The sequence below is a fragment of the Panthera onca genome, chromosome A2 (assembly GCF_046562875.1).
Source record: "Panthera onca isolate mPanOnc1 chromosome A2, mPanOnc1 haplotype 2, whole genome shotgun sequence".
Lineage (NCBI taxonomy): Eukaryota > Metazoa > Chordata > Mammalia > Carnivora > Felidae > Panthera > Panthera onca.
In genome coordinates, this window is record NC_138340.1 from 148,450,792 (window position 1) to 148,472,602 (window position 21,811).

General features: G+C 38.4%; 1 protein-coding gene and 1 pseudogene across 3 annotated transcripts in view; one reads left to right on the forward strand and one right to left on the reverse strand.

Annotated features, from left to right (window-relative positions):
- CHCHD3 (coiled-coil-helix-coiled-coil-helix domain containing 3) overlaps window positions 1-21,811 on the reverse strand; it is a 280,744-nt gene that overhangs the window by 131,971 nt on the left and 126,962 nt on the right. The window lies entirely within an intron of this gene.
- On the forward strand, window positions 10,091-10,832 carry LOC132673600 (large ribosomal subunit protein eL15 pseudogene; annotated as a pseudogene).

The window sequence follows — 21,811 nt, forward strand, 5'->3', positions numbered from 1 at the left end:
CTAACATATGTAAGTATTCATATAGCAAATCTATTGATTGATACAGTTGAGAAAAGGACCCATGAAGCAATTTCAGCCTTTTTATCTCTAAGAAGCACAGAACTTGCAGAAGAGTCCCACAGAAAGACTAGACTAGGATCTTTAGCTGGAGGCCTGACGAGGAAGGTATCCTAAGGGAGGAGGGCAGGCCCAGGCAAGAAGGAAGAACTAGAACATGGAAGAGAATTAAATCAAGGATAAGGAAGAAAAACAAAAAGAAGTTTGGGAGACATGAGCAAAAGCTGAAGTTGGGACAGAGGTATCAGGAAGGGGGCAAGCGAGTCAGGTAAGAGGCATCAACATCTGCTTAGCAATGAAGATGCACCTGCTCAGGACACTGGACTGGGAATTCCATCGCCTCTCACCTGACCATGTTCACCTTAGCTGCTTCAGAGCCCTACTCTAAAGAATAAATCGACTCGGCATTCACACAGAAGAATGTAGAATCTCAGTAAATCCTGTCACTGAGAAAATGGAGGCCATTAGGCTGCAAACTTCTCTCCCTTCAGCTTACATTTCCTCACATGATCCTTCCTTTCCTCCTTCTCTCACTCTGGAGAGGAAGACCCTCAACTCTAAACTTGGGTGTACTCCCCAATTTCTGAGATTTTGCTCTATCAATTTATCACCACCTTTCTTGCATTTTTGATCCTTCTCTTGCCATTGGGGCTCCTTCCCTTAACTCCCAAATACATCAACCTCTTTAAAGAAAATCTCCCAATGCAAAGTGGTGCAGCCACATTAGAAAACATTATGGAGACTCCTCAAAAAACAAAACAGTGTGAGTCATCTTTGTAATGCCAAGAGCACTAATGTAACGCTCAGCACATAGAAAGCACTATATTAATGTGGGAAAACACTAGACAAGGAATGTCAAGGGCTGGTTCAAGCCATGACTCAGTCACTTCTGTGGTAGTAGTGATTTCCACCAAGCCACCTAATGTTTTGATTATCAGTCCCCTCCTCAATAAAATGTAAAATAAGAATTCTTTAATTTGAGGGTATCCAAAGGACCAAGAGAGATAATATATACGAAAGTTCTTTGGAAAACCAGTATTATGCAAACAAACATAAGACAGCATTACTAGAATGTTTTAAAACAAAATGTATATTGATAAAGATTGAATTTTTTCTCCAAAAGAAATGCTGCTATAAATGATTAAGTACTGGCAACAGAAACTGGATGAGACAAAAACATCAAAGAGGTCTGCTCACTGGTAATATTTTATCTCTTTAAGATTATGCATTGCTTTATCATACTGAAATATAACATGTTAATCACGAAATATTAAACTAGATTTTAAAATACAGTATTTTGTAGGGGCACCTGGGTGGCTCAGCCGGTTAAGTATCTGACTTCAGTTCAGGTCATGATCTCACAGCTTGTGGGTTCGAGCCCCGCGTTGGGTGGCTCAGCCGGTTAAGTATCTGACTTCAGTTCAGGTCATGATCTCACAGCTTGTGGGTTCGAGCCCCGCGTTGGGCTCTGTGCTGACAGCTCAGAGCCTGGAACCTGCTTTGGATTCTGTGTCTCCCTCTCTCTCTGCCCCTAACCCACTCTCATTCTGTCTGTCTCTCTCAAAAATAAATAAAACATTTAAGAAACAAAATTTTTTAAATGCAGTATTTTGTAGCCTTCTGTAACTTCAGGCATTAATTTGGGTAAACAGTCATTATATTACACTCCTATACCTAAATGCTCAGTTATACTTTCAACGTAAATGTCAATTACATGAAATAGCTTTTGAAAAAGCAGCTTTCATTTTTTCTTATGATTCACAGTTAACAATCTACATTCTCACTGACCAATGTAAACGAGCTTGTACATTTCAAGTTTTATAAGAAGAGTATCTTCAATGCCACCCCAACCCCCAACACACACACACATTTAACACCATGTCTGCCTTACTTCTGAAAAGAAGAAACCCACTGTGCAGCAGGCAGTGTGAAATATAATGCAGCTTTACACTGCATTATGAAAGCAAGAAAACAGCCAGCTGTGAGTTAGAAATAGAACAAAATTTCGAGTTGCAAACCCAAGGGACCTTTAGGTAACATTGAAAGTGTTCCTTAATGATGAATAGCTGATTTCATTTCAGACCCACTATGAACACTGTAGGATATATTTAACATTTTAATTTTTGGTTTCAAAAGCAATAAACCTGTTGGTCAGACGGAAGCTTGGCGGTCACAGCGGCCGATCTATCAATCAATCCCACATGGCTGGGCTCCACCAGCAGCCCCTGACACCAATTAGGAAACTGAAATAGCGAACTGCTGCCACCAGGTTACAGTTTTGCCAATTAGAGCACATCCTGGGTGAGAGCGACCAATGAACACTGGAACCCAGGGTCAAGAAAGAGAGGTGAAAAGCACCTTGTGTAATGTGACATGAAAAAGAAAGATTGCAGGAGGGACACAGGAAAGAAGCAAGACAGTCTGAAATCAAACAGTACATTTTATTGTTCACTTGTCAAAGACATGCAGGCACTAAGACAAAGCAAAAGCAAGGCACTTCCCTTGGTCTCTACCCTGGAAGGAACTGCTTATTGGCCAGCACAACTCGGGAGCCCATCACTCTCGTACATGAGCACAGAACCTGCCATCTCCAACTGTTCCCTTTTAGTCAGGATTCACAAGTTAAGGCGGCTCATGCAGGGTCTGAACGTCAAAGGCAGACCACTGATAGACCCATATCAAAGTGCTGGAAGGACACTATTTCAGATCAGGCTCATTACTGGCACGCAAAACTTATCCGCTAAAATTTCTCTTTTTTACATCCTACAAAATTTTAAGGACCTCCTTTCAATTTTTCCACCTGAGTTTCTCTTCCAAGCCACAGCTTATCACCCTGGCTTATGAAAACGTCATAAAATCTAAGGACCTCAAAATCTTCCCCCTGGAGTCCCTTCATCTAGCCACTGTGTCCTGCCTCAGAATACCTTCTCTTAATTCCATTTAATCTTCTGGCTTTGAGGGACTCCCCGCTGATCCTTTCTGCTCTGTGTCATCTGAAAAAGCAAAAGGCAAAAGCAAGGTTTTCTGACATGAAACCCTTCCAGAATGTGGAAGTTTGGGACTTACAGCTTTCCTTTTCAGAATCAGATATAACCCTGGGTCTTGATGAGTTTCACAAGCGTGAAACAGACAGACAACAACGGTAGGCAAGAACATCCTAAACGTTCAAAAGAACTGTGATTTTTCAAATGCAAAAGTGCTATTATTCATCTATCAACTGAGTCACAAGTGTTATATTTTCCACAGGATCTGATGTCAGTCTCATTGTGCTGACTCAAATTCAACTCTGGTAGCTTTCCGTTCTGCTGCCATCAACTCTGCCACGTTTTTACAAGAACGAGCCCAAGCAATTCTACAGGTGTGCACTCAGCATGCTACACACATCTGTATCTGCACAACAAGGGTGTACTTCAATGATGGACACTGAAAGCATCAGTCAGAATTTATCATAGGTAGCTTCTAAATTGTTCTAGGGCCCTATATAAAAGATATTTTTCCTCTAGAGAGGAGGTTGTCAACCTTGGTTGCCCACTGGAATCACCTGGAAGCTTTGAAAAACTGCCACATCCTAGGTCCCATCCTGCAGAAACATGGATTTCATTGGTTTGGAGTGATATCTGAGAATCGAGATTCCTTTTTTTTTTTTTTTTTTTTTTTTTTTAATGTAAAGCCCTAGTCTGACTTGGTCCACATCTGGATTTCCTTCCCTCAAAAGATACCAGAGGTCAAAACACCACACAGCTGAGCCAAAGATCACAAGTATTTCAAAGGTTTATGGCACACAGGCATACATATGGCAAGAGAGTCTATGGGCAAGGGGGCCACAGGCAAAAGGGCCCTCCTGTGGGTGCAAGGAGACACAAGAGGGCAGGTGCTGGGCATATATACATGGAACTACAGCATACCAGTGGGATTTCTGAATGATGCTGGCTGAGGACTAACTTCAGGTAGTCCATTCCAGTTGTGGGGAGGGAGATATCAAAAGGACAGGATAGGGTGCACTGCTCGGTCTTGCTGGGAGTAAGAGAAGTGAGTAAAAGCAGCAGCATCTGACATCCTTGTTGATGCTTAAAGGTGTGACAAAATAGCATTCTGCTGGCCATGACTTCTCGTGCCCAACTCTTATTTCTCTACATAGCCAAGTAGAGAAATACCACGACTCTAAGAGTACTTCTCAAACTTTAATGTGCATATTCACCTGGGGATCTTGTTAAAATGCAGATTCTGCCTCAGTAGGTCTGAGCTGGGTCAGAGAGTCTGCGTTTAACAAGAAAAAATGATGCTGCTGCTCCAGGGACCACTCTGGCCCCATTCCCCTCAACAGTCTCCCCTTGAGTTACAGGCCTCTCACAAATGAAAAGCCCACGGTGGCCTCTGACTTACACGTTCTGCGTCTCTTTCGAGGATCTGTGGGTACTGGCAAAACTGACAGTCCTGGGGATGGGGCACAGACAAGTGGAGAAATGCTGCAGGCTGCAAGGCTCCATCATCTCACTCCATATCATAGCTCCTCCAATATTGACTGCATGTCTTATGTATCGTCTGTCTCCCACTAGTATGTAAACTCAAAAAAAGGAGCACCGTGTGTATCACACTCCCCATCATAGCCCTGGAGCCTTCTGACACGGAGGAGGCACCCAAATTTGCTGATTCAAGGAGGGACTGGATGAGAGGATGGGGGTACCACGTGTCACGCTAGTGCTGGGTTACCCTAGTCTGTGCTACCAGTTCATTCCAGGCAAAGACAAGTGGGGCAATAACCTTAGTCTTGAATTCTGGCCAGTACTTAGGTAGGTCTGCCTGGCAAAGGGTACAAGATGATTAATTTCTGCACCTTCTCAATTCTATTTATAATAACACAGGGGGTATACAGTGTCCAGCACAACAGGAGACAAAACAGAAGAGGTGTAACTGGAGGGAGACCATTTTTTTCCTCTTCAGTTTCCCTCAATTGCCATAATGAACTTGCCTGGCATAAGAGAACTTGAGAAAGAAAGGGAGGCAGCCTCTGGAAAGTACAACCTAAGCATAACCCTGAATCTAAACTCCACAGGATCCCCAAAGGACCATGATGAAATGGCAAAGGAGAAACTCTGAGCCTCAGGAAAGGTATTAATCCATCCTCAGAATTCAATCACTCATAAATGCCTCCTAGCAAAACTACTGAAGGTCTCACAAAATTAGAAAACTAACAAAATTAGAAGTGCAAGTACCTGAGGCAGCATATAAGCAAGTGTGAAACCAGTGAAACCCAGATTTCACTCACTAGCATGAACCCAAAACGCCAGCACTGATCTGCAACGATTTTCAAATTGTAGGTTGCTACCCATTAGTGGACTGTGAAATCGTATTAGTGGGTCAAAACCCACTGTTTTTGAAAATGGAAACAGAAGAAAGTAGAAAAGATGAAGGCAGAAAATGGAATAAATAAAATATGGTATTCTTTCTTGTGTTTCAATTAATTTATCTGTGGGCGGTGGGTCATAATTTAAAATGTATTATTGTAGGACACAATTAAAAACCCATCTACACCAGGGAGGGCCATATTTTACATAGCATCACACCTAAATAAGTCCTGTTCACAAATTAAGAGGGCACATTTATACTACAGGGATGGTATCCATAGTAGCTCCAAGCATGGGTCTGGGGCCAAAGTGATTGCCTGGTGACTATGCGCAAATTACTTCACTTCTCTAAGCCTCAGTTACTCCAATCTTATAGGAGCGGTAATACTATCACCTCATGCTATAACAATTATATAAAATATATGTGGAGTTCTTGGCACAGAGCCTGGTACGACTGAGCGCTCGATAAAGTACCATTATCATCACTGCTTAAAGGTAGGTCTGATAACGTTTTTTTCCCACGATTTCAGTGGTAAAATACTAAGGAACAGGGGTTAAGGTAACTCATGCGAGCAAGACTGTGGCTCTAAATAAGTGAAAAATGAGGAACTCTTTTAATTCTGGGAGAATCTACTTGAAATAAAGAGCTTGCCACTGCAAAAGGGCACGACGGAAGAGTCACTAACTCACAGAAATGCCACCAAGCTAAGACACGGCAAAGAAAGAGAGCACAGGTCAATAAAGGCACAAATTAAATTCTCTCACCAGGACACCTGAATCTTGCTCTTCTTTTAAACTGCCACCAGGAGTTCTGACCCTGGCCCCCAAAGGTACGAAGGACCTTAAGCTTGACCTGTTGCCCAGTCTTATTCAAACGGTGAGGAACCGCAAGCTGCGTTCTTAAGAATCAGTTATATTAATTAGAAGCCCTGAAAAGCTGGACAGTGCTCGTAATTATTAAATCCAATATCAAAAAGGTAGGTGGATAATTACTATATTCGCTTCTCCAACTGGTCTTGATGAAACATGCTGACGTTGTTCTCGACACAAGTGTTACCACTGGTAAAGCACTCAATTCGCTGGCATCTCATCAATGGTACACTTGAAACTCCTATTGCTTGCTGTTAAACTAACAGTTTCTATTAGGCTAAACACAGTTTGGTAGCCATTGTCAAGAAAATTGGAGTTGCTCAGGCATGGCGGCAGTTACTGATGTTATTTGTTTGGAAGCCTTGTGATTTAGTGAATCACTAGCAATTGTTAAGCAAGTAATTAAACTATAAGCCAAGACCTGTGATTTTCAGTCTTTTCAAAGCAATAATCATCAAAATTCCAAGTACCATTTAACTGATTCCCTTCTAAACATGCTGGCAACGTTTATGTTGTCATTCATCAGTTGTATAGTTTATAAAAACTAGATTATGGCCTTTATAGAAATCATGTGCTGCTCAACTACTCTGCTAAATAGGAGATGTTTAAAGGAAAAATTCACAAAAATTATTTAATGAGAAGTGGACACAAAGACTTTTGGATTTGTTCACGAATATGGCTATCCCAGGTTTAATAATAATTCAAAAGTCCTATTTTTAGGACTGAAATACTAAAATAACCAGACTATTGTTCTTATAACCTTTTCCAAATATAAGAATGCATTATATAAATTTCACAATTTCTCTAAGTGCCTTTAAAATTACAAGCAATTTAGTCTATGATTCATGTACCATACCAACTGCATGCAGTTTTGTTTTTTTTTTTTTTACTTCGCATCTCAATTATATCTTAATATTATGGGGGCTGAAATGCATTAAATAAATCATATTTCACAGACTCCTGGTAAAGTAATAATACTTACATGCATTTTAGAAGAAATTGGCCTGCATTATAAATGTATTCATAATGTCATTACCTGCCTTTCCACGCTAACTGAAATATTAGGCAGTGGTGCCTACCGACTTCAAGCCACTGATGAAAGCTTTTAGTAAGTCTTACGCTTATTCTGGGGCTGGCAATCAGCTCCGTGAGCTAATATAATATAATCCAATGTTTACCAACAGCAGTTTATCCAAAATATAAACGAGCTCTTATAATTAGTGAAACACGATTAGTCTTTAAGATTTAATCTGGTGGCTAGTATTTCTTCACTGTGCTACATAAAGAGACTGGCTGATCTTTCATCTGTCAAAGGGCATTGCCTTTTCGAAGTACCTTATTATTGTCAAGTGTTTTACTTACCCAGCATACTGCCATTAAGGAAATTAATTCCTTAAAAATCTGTTACTTAAAAACAATATATCAGTGGTTTTATAAAATGACAGAAAAAAGAATTCCTAGCAAATACCTTCAACAAGTTAAGAAAATTCATAGCATTTTAGAGACCTGCCAACACAGTTCTTCTCTCTTTCTAACTGTTAAATAGTAAATAATTGTCTTTGGTTTATATCCCTTTCTAAAAAACTTACAAGGCACTTTCATGTACATTATCTCCTATGATGTTTCCAATCATTCTGTGAAGTAGGTATCATGGCTATTAATTATTTCTACTTAACAGATGGAAATACTGAGGCTTGTGGATGTTAAATGACTTGCCCAAGGACATAAAGTTAATAATGGTAGGGATTCACACTCTTTCCCCCATGTGACATTGCACACTTGATACAGCTATTTCCAGAGCCTAAGAAAACAATCTGAGTAACCCATCAAGACAAGACAGAAATACAGACTGTACACAACTTGAAAATGGGCTGTTCCACTTGGAATTTGGTTTGGGGAGATCAATGAATCTCCTCTGAAAGAGGAGCCCGAGCTGTGGACTGCACAGCCACCGTTCCCATGAGGCATGGGGTGCAGTGAACATGAATGAGTGTGTGAGAGTTGGGGGCTGGGGAAAGCAGGAGGAAACCTGGTTAACAGCAGGCTATCCCTGCACAGATCCCATTCTGGATCTCTCAAAAAAGAAAGGACTTGGGGCGCCTGGGTGGCTCAGTCGTTTAAGCATCTGACTTCAGCTCAGGTCACGATCTAGCGGTTCGTGAGTCTGAGCCTCGCATCAGGCTCTCTTGCTGTCAGCACAAAGCCTGCTTCAGATCCTCTGTCTCCCCCAACCCCGTCCCTCCCCTGCTCATGCATGCACGCTCTCACTCTCTCTCAAAAATAAACATTAAAAAAAAAAAAAAAAAAAGAAAGAAAGAAAGGATTTGCTAAGATGGTGGAGGGAATATAATAACAAAGCATACTAACCCTTAATGAGATGAGTACTCACAAAAAGAAGAGGGCTTTGCACTGTTTCAAATACTGAGAACTGTCACTCACTCGCTTAAACATTAAAGAGTCTTTTGAACAAACAGGAAGGTTTGGAGAGGAGAAATGAATAGGGTATACTCAAGCATCAAAGTCAAGAGTCTGGGGGATAAAAAAAAAAAAAACCCTTGAAGTCTCGTAATAAATTAAAAAACAGAACAAAACAAACAAACCAAAAAAAAAAAAAAAAACAACAACAACAACCCTGAAAGATATATTGGAACAAATGAGTTTGTGGTATTCTCATTTATATTAATTATCATCATAATTTCTTCCACGGTTCAAATTGATTAATTCAAATTTCTTTTCCCAGGAGCCCATCAACTAATAAGTAGTCCCTATGGACATATTCTCTTTTGAGGTAAACTATTAAGTAAACACACAGCTCCACAAATGTATCACATGGAAAATTACTTCCTCTAAGGAGCTAGCTATCTAAAAGGTGTGAGTGATAGAAAGCAGAAACAGAATACATTTGTCACTCCCATTAGCATTATTAGTGCTAATGAGAAAGTACATGAACAAGAACATACACCTCTTAATTTGAATGTGTTACAAATAGAGAGTAGATTAGTCACAGCTACCCAGATTAAATTTTAGCACTTAATACTGAAATACTACAAGAGGCAATGCTTACAGTGGTTTTGCAGCAGAATTTCAGCTATTTAATTACAGTTTTCAAACCATTTAACACCTCTTGGCACACAGAAGCTAGATGTGTGTATGAATGTGTGTTATTCAGACAGTTCAAGATTTTAGGTATAACTCAATTATCTGGCATCCCTGGGAAATAAAGTGCTCCATTTAAGTGCATTTTCTATATAACTGAAGCTTCTATCTTCATGCATCCTAAATCCCTGATTAAATCTGTGGCCATCTGTAAAGGAAATCTTTCCTCGGAGTATTTCATTTCCCTGTCTCCTTACAGGCAATTGGACAGAAAGTAGTGAAGTGCTTCCAAGTTGTTTTGCTTTATGGATGAATCAAGGCCATCATTAGGAATATTCACCAGGGGCACGTGGGTGGTTCAGTCAGTTAAGCGTCTGACTTCAGCTCAGGTCGTGATCTAACAGTTCATGAGTTCCAGCCCTGCGTCAGGCTCTGTGCTGACAGCTCAGAACCTGGACCTGCTTTGGATTCTGTGTCTCCCTCTCTCTTTGTCCCTTCTCGACTTGTGCTCTGTCTCTCTCTGCCTCTCAAAAATAAATAAACGATAAAAAAAAATTTTAAGGAACATTCACCACTGAAGCACTTTCATACATTTCTTACTTTCTATATTGTGTCTTTTCCTTCAATATCAAGCAGTTAGCAGTCATTTCTCCCAGGATCACAGTGATGGCTTCCAATTTACAGATTCCATTATTCACTCCAGTCTTGGGATTTGTTGCATCTTCCATGGACTGGTGGAGCAAATAACCAAACATGTTAAGAAATATAGTCAAGCCTTTCCATCTGGCAGAGCCATCAGCTCATAGGAAAGCCAAGATGGGCACCTACATGTACATCCAGAAGCTATGGAGGAAGAAGCCATCCAATGTAATGCATTTTCTTCTCAGAGTGCTCAGCTGCCAATACCACCGGCTCTCTGTGGTGCGTCCCACAGAGGCCCCCCGCCCAGCCTGGCCCAATAAAGAATGAAGACTGGGGTACAAGGCCAAGATTCATGTGCAATGTGGTGGCTGCAAACGCTCAGTGCCTAAGGGTGCAACCTATGGCCAGTTTGTCCATCATGGTGTTAACCAGCTAAAGTTGCCCCAAAGCCTTCTATCTGTTGCAGAGGAGTGAGCTGGACACCACTGTGGGGTTCTGAGAGTCTTGAACTCTTACTGTGTTGAAGAAGATTCCACGTGCAAATTCTTTGAGGTTATACTCACTGATCCATTCCATAAAGCTATCAGAAGAAATCCTGACAGCCAGTAGATCACCAAACCAGTCTATCAGCTCAGGGAGATGTAAGGGCTGACACCTGCAAGCCACAAAAGCCATGGCCTTGGAAAGGGTCACAAGTTCCACTAGACTATTCCTGGTTCTCGCCAAGTGTCATGGAGAAGAAGCAATACTCTCCAGCTCCGCCGTTACCACTAATATAAGTAATGCTTGTAAAATTCTTACCTAAGAAACAATTTAGGTCAAAAAAAAAAATACACACACACACACACACACACACACACACACACACACACTCAATAGGCATCAATAGGGCTAAAAATGGGGGCATAAGGAAAAAAGCATACAGTTTTATTATTCTTATTAGTACCCAAATTCAATGAGCAAAGTATTTTGCATTTACCCTGTCAGTTTCCATTTTTAGAGAAGACAGCAGGGGAACTCTTAAGGACCCCAGACTCCACAGGTAAGATCCAGTTCAAACACAACCAGAGAAGCCAATTTCTCAATGACGAATATCCTCTCAAAATAATGTAAAGCTGATGCTTCCCAATCATAAAGGTGGGCCTTACTTTTAGGCGGGCCCATTTTCATCCCTTCTTACATGATTCCATCTGCTAAAGGTATCATGCTCTGTGTGTTCAAACCAAAAAGATTATGATGGGGCAGCAATTCTTTGGATTCTTTCCTCAAATTTGTGACTATATCCAACATAAGAAGTGGCCAATGTCACTACTTACAACACCAGTTCTTACCTTTGTAGTCATCCTCGACGACAGTACTTAAAAGAAGGCACTAGATTCCTTACAACTTCACACGGTGGGAGTGGGGGTGGGGGACTAGCTGCAGTTACTGCTTAGGCATCCCTATCTATGCACCACTCCCGAGGCCATCCTCAGCTATGCTCCCTCTGCTAAGACTCCCTGCTGCTCAGCATAACCACACTTCAGCTCACATCAATGCCTTTCCTTGTCCTCTTCAAAACATCCCCTCTGAGACCATCAGCCACTCATTGGAACAGCTACTCCTAGACTGGGGTTCTTTCTACAGGTGCTCTGCTTGTCTACATAGATTTGTAACTGGAGATTCCATCTCTTCAACCACAGCCTCATTTTCCTCTTTTTATCCTCCTTAACAAACTCTCTCAAACCTTCCACCTTCACCAACCAATTGCCCACCTCCTAGGGACGCCGGGTTCTCCACATTGCTGGGGACACCAAAAATTAGGAATTCAATCCTGTTCCCCTTAATGGCATCACCTCCTCTACTTTTTCTGATTGCGTTTCTGGCAAACCGCTGGGATAGATGGATGGTCAGACAGGGCAGGGATCTAGTCAGGGAGCATGAGGTGTTTATGAAGACAACAGGGCAACGTGGGAAAGCACTAACAACAGCACTTGGATTCCCATGTCCAACTGTGGAATCTCAATATAGATCTCCCAATCCTTGTTAACACTGCCAAACACAACTACGGGAATCGTTATCTACAGAAACGTAACAGGACTACACTGATGAGGTTACAAAGCACATGTCTCATCTCTATGAACTTCCAGAACAAACCTCTGAAGTAACTATGGTCATTTGAAAGATGAGGAAACAGATTCAGGGACACCGGATAGTGGCCGAAATCATTTATTTAATGAGAAGAGCTCGGGAGCAAGTCACCCTGAGTCATCTGACCTCCTCCAGTGTCACCCCCATAACAATTCTAGGCCTATATTTGTTGACAGGGACCATCCAGGAGGCACACACTTGTTTCTAATGAGGTCAAGAGATGCTTGGAGAAGGGAAGGCAGAAAGTCACACAAGGCAGAAGAGGGGAACACTATTACATTCATTAAAAAAATCCTTACAGTGACTTGTTTATCGTCCTTGATAAAGATGAGAACAAGTGTTGAAATAATTTATTTATGATGTATAACAGTTTAATGGAGTATAAAGTAGACTCTCTTTTTTACAGTTAGTGGGGTTCTTAATGTTGCCATATCCAGACTGAGCCTGTATCCTACTCATCCAGACTTTTGACAGAAGCATCAATTTTCTAAATTGTTCTCTAACAACCACAAGAAAGAAAATCACTCTCGGTGTTAATAATTGCAATTCTCTGAAGATACTAAAGAACCCACTATAATTTCACATCGTTGAATCCTGTGGCTTTATACATCAGAAGAATTTTCACAGTTTCTCCTGTGTGCTTTTAATATTAAAAGAAGATATCTATATGAAATACATTGAAGAGCTAAAAATGATATGATGGGATCCAGACTAGTATTACAGACTTGAAAGTGCTGTACGACAACATCCATAAAACATGAAGAGAGCAAAACACATCACACAAATGTCCTCTGAAAAAGCAAACAAGTACTTCTCTTTGTTCATAATGACAACAGGAAGAGTTAGCTAAATGAAGTTCACAGGTGAACCTCAATAAATAACAAACTGATGTTATTTATTAATAACAAAACCCACATTACGTATGATGTCTACTGCCAGGCATCTGATTGGCTGCAAGGGTCACAAAACTTCCAGACATGCAAGAGTGATAAACGGTTTAGTAGCAAATAGCGAGAAGAGACTCTAGCAAACAATAAGAGAAGAAAAGAGAAAGGATAAGGAATAAGCATGAATAGATCCTTAAAGAATAAACTACCAAATATCTAAAGTAATATTAGGAGCACAAAAATTTCTATTTATATATACATTCCAAATACTACATGAAGGTATTTCAAGGCACAAAGAATAACCAAGGGTCTCAAGTATGAAAATACTTAATGAAAAGAGACTAACATTCATTGTGAAGAAGAGATGAATTGTATCAATAAAGAAATTTTAAAAATTAATGGCCATGACTAGGGAATTGCCTTGATAAATTTTTTACAGTGTAAATCTACAATAATTTAGATAATGTGATATTAGTTCACGAATTGGCAAATATAGCAAACAAACAGAATTCAACACCAGAAACAGCCTTAATTCTACATTAGAACTTGGGTATGAAATAGCCAAGATATCTCTGAGGAGAATGGATACATTATTTATTTTAAACACTGCTACTGGCAAAACTGTCTAGAAAAACTTCATACCATATGCCAAAATAAATACAAGAATGAATAAAAATTTCACTGTAAGAAACTCAGAACAAAGTAAAAAATAAAATAAAACTAATTAAATCTTACAGGCAGACAAACCTTTCTAAGCATATACTCACTATAAAAAGTGATAGATTTGACTTTCTAAAAACTGAAACAAATTTTTTTTAATGTTTACTATTTTGAGGGGGGGAGGGGGAAGCAGAGAGAGGGAGACCCAGAATCCAAAGCAGGCTCCAGCCTCTGAGCTGTCAGCACAGAGCTGGAAGCGGGGTTCAAACTCCCAAACTGTGAGATCATGACCTGAGCTGAATCAGACACTTAACCGACTGAGCCACCCAGGCACCCCATAAACATAAAAATATTTGTAAATCCTGTAAAAAAGGTTATGAACGGGCAATTCAAATTAGCAGTGTGTGTATAAAAACAAAAACATTCAAATATACCCTTTGACCCAACAAATTTGCTTCTAGAAATTTATCAAAAAAACAGAAAATACATCATGGATATCTGCAAAGATTTAGCCCACGGGTACATTCTCCTATCTTTGTTGATAAAATTTAATAAAACAGGAACAACATCCAAAAATAAGGAAATGGTCAAATATCCAAACTATACATCCATGAAAAGACTCCCACAGAAAAGTAATAATGGAGAAAAAATATGCACAACCTATTTCTGTATTAAAAGATTTTAAAATAGTAATACAATATGAGCCCTAACCTGTATCCTCCTGCCCCACATGCACACTCCCCAAAAGTTTGTGTGTGTATGTATGCATATGTATGTCTACATATATAATGGCAAAAAACAGGAACCATACATAAAATATGAACAGTAGTTAGTCTTCAGGAGTGGTAGGGTATGGATATCTTGCTTTTTCAATATCATCAGTACAAATTTTTTACAATAAACATTTGGTTTTGTTTTATGTTGATGTAATCATCTATATATTACATAATTGTCTTCCAAAATGGAAGCCTACTCTAAACTTTCTTTTGTTGAACTCACTCCTTATCAAGACAGAGAATTTCTTCATTAACTTTATAGACAGTTCCTGTAACTTAATTCTCTTAGCTTACGAAAATTTGTCAGTTGATTTCCTTGGTTTTCTAGGTACAAAGCCTGCAAATAAGGGACATTTTACTTCCTCTATGTTTTCTCTTCCATTTTTTGCTCTTACCTAACAGTACTGGTTAGTACTTCCAGAACAAAATAAATAATGGACATCCTATGCTGCTCCTGACTTTAATGGGAATGCTTCTTTTAAATCACCATTAGGAATCACAATGGCATCTTGGATTTTAGGGGTTTCTTTCAAAATCAATTTTTAAAAAGGCTCATCTTAAGAGCATACACTGTTGCCTCAAACTAAAAGGAATTAATTAAATATGCACAATAATGTAAAATTAACCTGAAATAACACTTTTCAAATAAGGCATGGTATTCCAGAACTCTATATTTTGTGTCAAAGGAATATAACACAGTAGATTAAATTTCTTCAATACTGTGTGTATATTAACACACACATACACATCTGTCTCTACACAAACGCAAACACACACACAGACACACACACACACACACACACACACACACACACACCCCAAAGGGGTTGTCAAGCCCCTAAATGAATTCCTGTATTTTACTGAAAGTTAAAATAATACACGTTAGTAAATGACCTCAAACTTCTTTTCTTTAAACGTGATGTAAATGAAGAAAAGGGAAGAGACTGAAAGAAAACATGCAAGAGCAAGCTGGACACATAATGTTAACATGAAGAGTAAACAATCATTCGTCTAACACTCAAAGATGTAAATTCAAGCTGCATTAATAAAATTTGTTTTAAAAGAACTTTCAAAAAGAAAAATTAAGCTGTTTAGATAACTACTGAAGATGCACTAAAATGTAGACCACTGACAGTAGGCACACAAAAAGTGCTCACAATATCTTCTGAATTAAATTTGAAACCACAGGGGCGCCTGGGTGGCGCAGTCGGTTAAGCGTCCGACTTCAGCCAGGTCACGATCTCGCGGTCCGTGAGTTCGAGCCCCGCGTCAGGCTCTGGGCTGATGGCTCGGAGCCTGGAGCCTGTTTCCGACTCTGCGTCTCCCTCTCTCTCTGCCCCTCCCCCGTTCATGCTGTCTCTCTCTGTCCGAAAAATAAATAAAAAACGTTGAAAAAAAAAAATTTAAAAAAAAAAAATTTGAAACCACAATCTATGCCAGTCAGCAACTATACTAATAAGCACAGGAGATTCTATGATGCATAATCTTCAGAGGGCAGACTTACAAAGGTCACATAAACATTTTTATGGAAAATGATAAACAGAACCATCTGTATACACCCACTATCCAAAGAGCCACCAGGAATTATAAAATGGGTAAAAACAGGTATTACATCCAACACTGATAAGTTTATACTGATGATTACTATATTTGGTCTTGATAAGATATGTTCAGTTACCCATAGGAGAATAATTTGACTAAAAACTTTGGTTGGCCTTTTTTTGGGGAAAGAAAACAATGAGAAATTCAAGAGTATCTCAATATTTTTGGAATGTACCTGATTTGTTGAAAATCAGCACCAAAGAGGGCCTGGAACAGGGTAGCCACTCATTAAATGTTTTTTGGAATAAAAATCAGCCCATTTTAGAGCCTTATGATTGGAACATCACTTAAAACTCTTCTTGTGACCTTGGTCAGTTTGGCTGAGAGGCTGAGTTCATACTGGACTTTCATGTCATTTAAGGCTTCACTCTGTTGGAAATGCCAAAGGCTAAATTTATTCCAACAGGTCAGAATTAACTCCAAGAATTTAATGACTGATTCCATATTCTAATTTTATAAATATACAGGCAGAGTGAAAATTTGTATATATCAAGCTAAGGTCTAAAGTGAGAGGATTCTGGGGTGCCTGGGTGACTCAGTCGGTTGAGCATCTGACTTTGGCTCAGGTCATGATCTAACTGCTCAGGAGTTCAAGCCCCGCGTCAGTCTCTGTGCTGATAGCTCAGAGCCTGGAGCCTGCTTCAGATTCTGTGTCTCCCTCTCTCTCTGCCCGTCCCCTGCTGGCACTCTGCCTCTCTTTCTGTCTCTGTCTCTCTCAAAAATAAATAACCATTAAAAAAATTTTTTTTAATAAATAAAAGTGATAGGATTCTATTTCAGTGCAAACTTATCTCTCGTATTAGTGTGCTTATAGCCTGATACATATATTTTATTGTATAAATGGATGAGTGAATAAATGAACAAATTAACATTATAATCTGTTTAGATAATGTCTTTAATGAGAAGAAATGTCTGAATTGTATGTTCTTTTGTTTTTTAATGTTCAAATCTACAATAACCTTTATACCACCATCTTAAAACTTTTACCAAGCTATGTTTTATCAGTTGTCTATTCTACAAAAGAATGTACATGAATCAGCATTCACCACTTTTACCCATTCTTGAGACATGAGCTACTGAGTATTTATAAGATAGACCACTCTATTAAAATACTAGAAAATCTAATGAACACTGTTGTTTTTTATATAAAATTAATGTTTTAACACAAGCTGACAAAAAATAACTTAATAAAATAACTTTCTTACTTCACTACTATTAGTGCTTTAAATTTATTATGTAGTATCATAGTTGAAGGCATAATTTTATTAATCAAAAATTAAATGAAACAAACCATGTAGCACAAATAACCAGAAACAAAGGGTACGTTATCTCAATATCTAAGCACGCCTATTTGGCTTTTGTACTAATTTATTTTCCTTCCTGCTTCCTTACCAAAGCAAATTCAATAGTATTTTCACTTTATTTTAAAACTTTACACAAGAAGTTCAGGGAAAGAAAAGAAAAACAAACGAAAAATCTCTGATGGCATTAAGAATGCAAAATAGTTTTGGGCGCCTGGGTGGCTCAGTCAGTTGAGCATCTAAACTTCAGCTCAGGTCATGATGAGTTCGAGCCCCATGTTAGTCTCTGTGCTTACAGCTCAGAGCCTGGAGCCTGCTTCGGATTCTGTGTCTCCCTCTCTCTCTGCCCCTCCCCCACTCGCACTCTGAGTCCCTCAAAATTAAAAATAAATATTAAAAAAATTTTAAAAGAATGCAAAAGTTTCTAAAATTAGAGCCTTAAAAACTTGAGATATCAAGTTCAAAAGAAATAGGGAAATGAGAACCATAGTTTTAAGTTTAAATAAAGACCATTAAGTTTTACATTTAGTAGATACAGAAAGACTCAAATGTTTAGTGTAACTGCTGAGCACTTCAATTTATTTTTGAAAGTTGTATTTTCCAAGCAAAGTAAATTGATAGTGCACTAAGTATATCATTTATTTGACGGTGTTAAAATAATATCATTGCATTTGATAATATGGAACTACATGATGATTATGTTTAAGATAAGCACAAAAACCTGACGGCCAATTTTCAAATGTTAAACTGTAAAAGAAAAAAATCTATCAGGTACCCAATTTATATAATTAAACATTGAGTAAAGTTTGATTTCCTCTGGTGTGTGTCAGTTTAATTACTATATTTCAAATATGACATACAGATGATCAGTAAAAACTCCAAAAGGACTATCATCATAAAATAAAACTGTGACAGTGATCCCCCAAACAGTCACAAAACACAGCCCTTAGGAAAAAGACATAGGGGCAAATCCAAAGGTAAGAGGATAAATAAATACACAAATTTTGTAATGTCATTATCAAATAATAAAACTAATATTTTAAACAAACATACACATCAGGCTGAGAGATCCTATTTTGGAACTTCCTTCCTAGCCTTCCAAAAACTCAAGAAAATTGGTCTAATTACTTTACAGTTACTCCTTGTATCGAATTGAAAATATTATTACAGTTCTATCACCCAATAGCCTTGATTCTAAATGACTTCAGCCTGTTCCCAAAATATCAAATCTATTCTCAGCTGATGAAGATTTATCACTTTGGAGGATATTCAAAGGATGTGCTTTTAAAAGCAATTCTTGGAAGAAGGGAAAAAAAGGAAGAAAAGAAAGAAGGTGGCGGGGCAGGGCAGGGGAGGATGGGGCAAGACTTTGAGCAGGGCAGTTCTAACAGAATCAACACAACAGCTTCAGGGAGGCTCTGTAGAAGGAAGAACACTTACTGTGCGATTTCAGTTTATTTTTAAACAATTCTCATTACATGCCAGTCATACTTCTACAGGCATGAATTGGTTGACAGTGGAGACTCTTCTGTATTTACATGACCAACAATGATACCAAATTCAAGAAGAAAAATTTTCTATGGGAAATCAGTCACTAATGTTCAAATAACATACGTCTACTCAACATAATGCATAAGTGGCTTTTTTACTTCAAGATTTTTTTCCTCCATTTCACAACTGACAATTGACTTTCTCACAGCTAAAACTTTAAAATGGCAAAACAAATTTTGAAGACATTTTCTGTAATTAAAAACGGCTGCTTAGATGCTGAGAGAGAATTTTTCAAGAATAATGTTGCTTTTCACTTTTCCCTTCAAAGACTCAAATGAAAGAGAAATGAGTTGAAATCAAGTGATTAGAATTCCATTTCGTCCATCACCCCTTTTCAAAATTTCTTTAAAGAATCTAAATTTTACTGACAACTTTTTATCACTATAATATCTAGGAAAATAATAGTATTTGGTGTTTTCAAAAGAATATATGTAATCAAAAAGTCAATATGATTTATAATCGCAAAGGAGTTGTCAAGGAATGTTAAATACCTAAATACTTTTTAAATTGGCTTCACATCAGAAAGCTCAAGCAAGTATCAGTCTTGAAGACCTCGTAATTTTGGCAGACTGAGAACTCCTCATAATATCCATCTCACCTTTATCGATAGTTGGGCCTCTGATGTTTAGCTCGGCTCATTATCATGGGGGATTGGCACATAGGGAGAGGGGGTATTTCCTAGCTTCCTTTGATGCTGGATGGGGACTAGTAAGTAAGTTCTGACCAAAGTAGTATCTGTACCTTGCGGGACTCATCCTAGTCGAGAAGGGATATATCCCTACTTCCCCTCTGCCCCTGACACTGTCCCATTGTATGGAACGTGAAAATGTGCTTTCTTAGACCCTATGGATAAAGACTAACCATAAACATACACTAATATAAAATTTAAAATTGCAAGTTCCATATTTTAGTAAGCCTATACTTATTTGCCTAAGTAGTGTTAACAGTAATTGTTGCAGAATGTAAAAATGTATGTGATATCCTCCAGAAATGGATAATACCTTTTCCCAATTCAGTCAAATGGCTTTAAATTTTAAGTAGTCTCATTTAAAAAAAAAAAAAAAACAAATCTAGAACAATGTACAAATGACCTCAAAAAGTATCAATATTTCAAATAAATTTTTAAGAACTCATATCTTAGAGTAATTCAAATAAGTCTTAAGACCTTTGAAAATCAAATTCTTTGATTCTGAAGGACCAAGAAAAGGATACAGAAACAACATGGTCTCCCCAAAAAGGTGTAAGATTTCAGTATAGGTAAGACTACAAAAATCACCCCAGAGGAGGCAGAGAAGAATTCAAACAATATTCAATAAAAGGACTTAAAAGACAGATCCAACTCAGAAGCCCCAGCCCTTCCAATTGTCACCTGCACAAACATGGCCGTATCTGAGTTCCTCCTGGAGGGTCTCAATTTTGCTTTGAGAAATAGGTAACAGGTGCCCAGTCTACTTCACGGTGCTGTTGTAGACATTAAGTATGGAAAAAACATTTTATAAATGGATCCAAAAAATGATCCTTTGCAAATATAAGGAACTATTATTCAAATAGCTATGTGTACATGCTAAAATACACACTGGCTTTCATTTTTAAAAAGTAAAGAAAGTCATTTGTTTAAAAAAAAAAACACGTCACTGTAAATGCATTCATATTTAAAAATCTAATAAAGATCTCCTCTCACCTGCACTTGGCATTTCAGGAAAAAGATGGCTTAATTTGCTGCTCTGAAGATTTCCCCCTCACAACTAAATAAATAACAAGGCTAATATTTACCAGTATTATGTAAAAATGACATACAACCAACAAAACATTTCTCATCTTATAAGATGAGAAAAACATTGATTCCATGATTGATCATAAAACAGAATGTGAAAGACAACCAAAGGACCATCCAAACACAGATCAGAAAGCCTAGGGTGGCAGTAAGGGGGCTAAGAAACCCCACAATTTTTTAAGTTTAGATTTTTATTTAAAAATTTGTTTTGTTAATTATTTTCCAATGTCTGAAAAAATAATTCCCAGATAGTACATTAAGTGCTGTCAATTGTGTTACACTGTATAATATGTTGCTATGTGGTTTCTCCATTTTATCAAAATTACATTTGAGAGAATGAAAACCATTTGTCTACATTTAAAATTCCTCATCTCTACAACTCAATATTTTTCCTTGATGCGTTCTAAATGCCCTAGTAGAAATTATTTTGAAAAGAAACCATTAAAGTTATGCTAATGACTCTGAATTGTGACAGATGCTGTGGAAACAGGCCTGTTGGCTGAGGCACAGCACCATTAACTATCTATCATAAAGTACTCTGGACTTGCTCATTTATTACTGCTGCGTTGCTCAAGGGGGGAGAAAAACAGCAAGAGTTTCTCTTTCTGAGGCAAAAATCATAAGCCACTCACTTATTCTAATGTCATGATCCCCACTGTTTGTCTGCATGATAATTAGGAAAATCAGAAGTAATGAAATATTGCTTTAACAACGTGATTGGAATTAAACCATTAAAAAGGCCAAGGAGAAAGTTCCATGTGCTTACTAACTGGTGAGTCTCCAACACTAGACACCCACTGCAGGCAAAACGTATCCTATTTCCTAGGAGTGAATCAAGGTGTGGAATTGCAAGCCTCACAGGGAGGTGCGGGGGGCGGGGGGAGAAGAGAAGAATTAAGGAGGAGGAGTGGAAACGACACATCGTTATTCAGAGAACCTTCCGTTACAACCTGTTAAGAATATTTGTTGATCACCCATTTTGAGAAGAAACACTGACCCAGCTACTGTGGGAATCAAGAAGTAGACCAGTGCGTTTTTACAAAGTGAATGCATGCATGTTAGCTCACTGGATCCTACCAAGAAGGCTATAAAGAAAATACCATGCTGCTTTTGGAAGAGA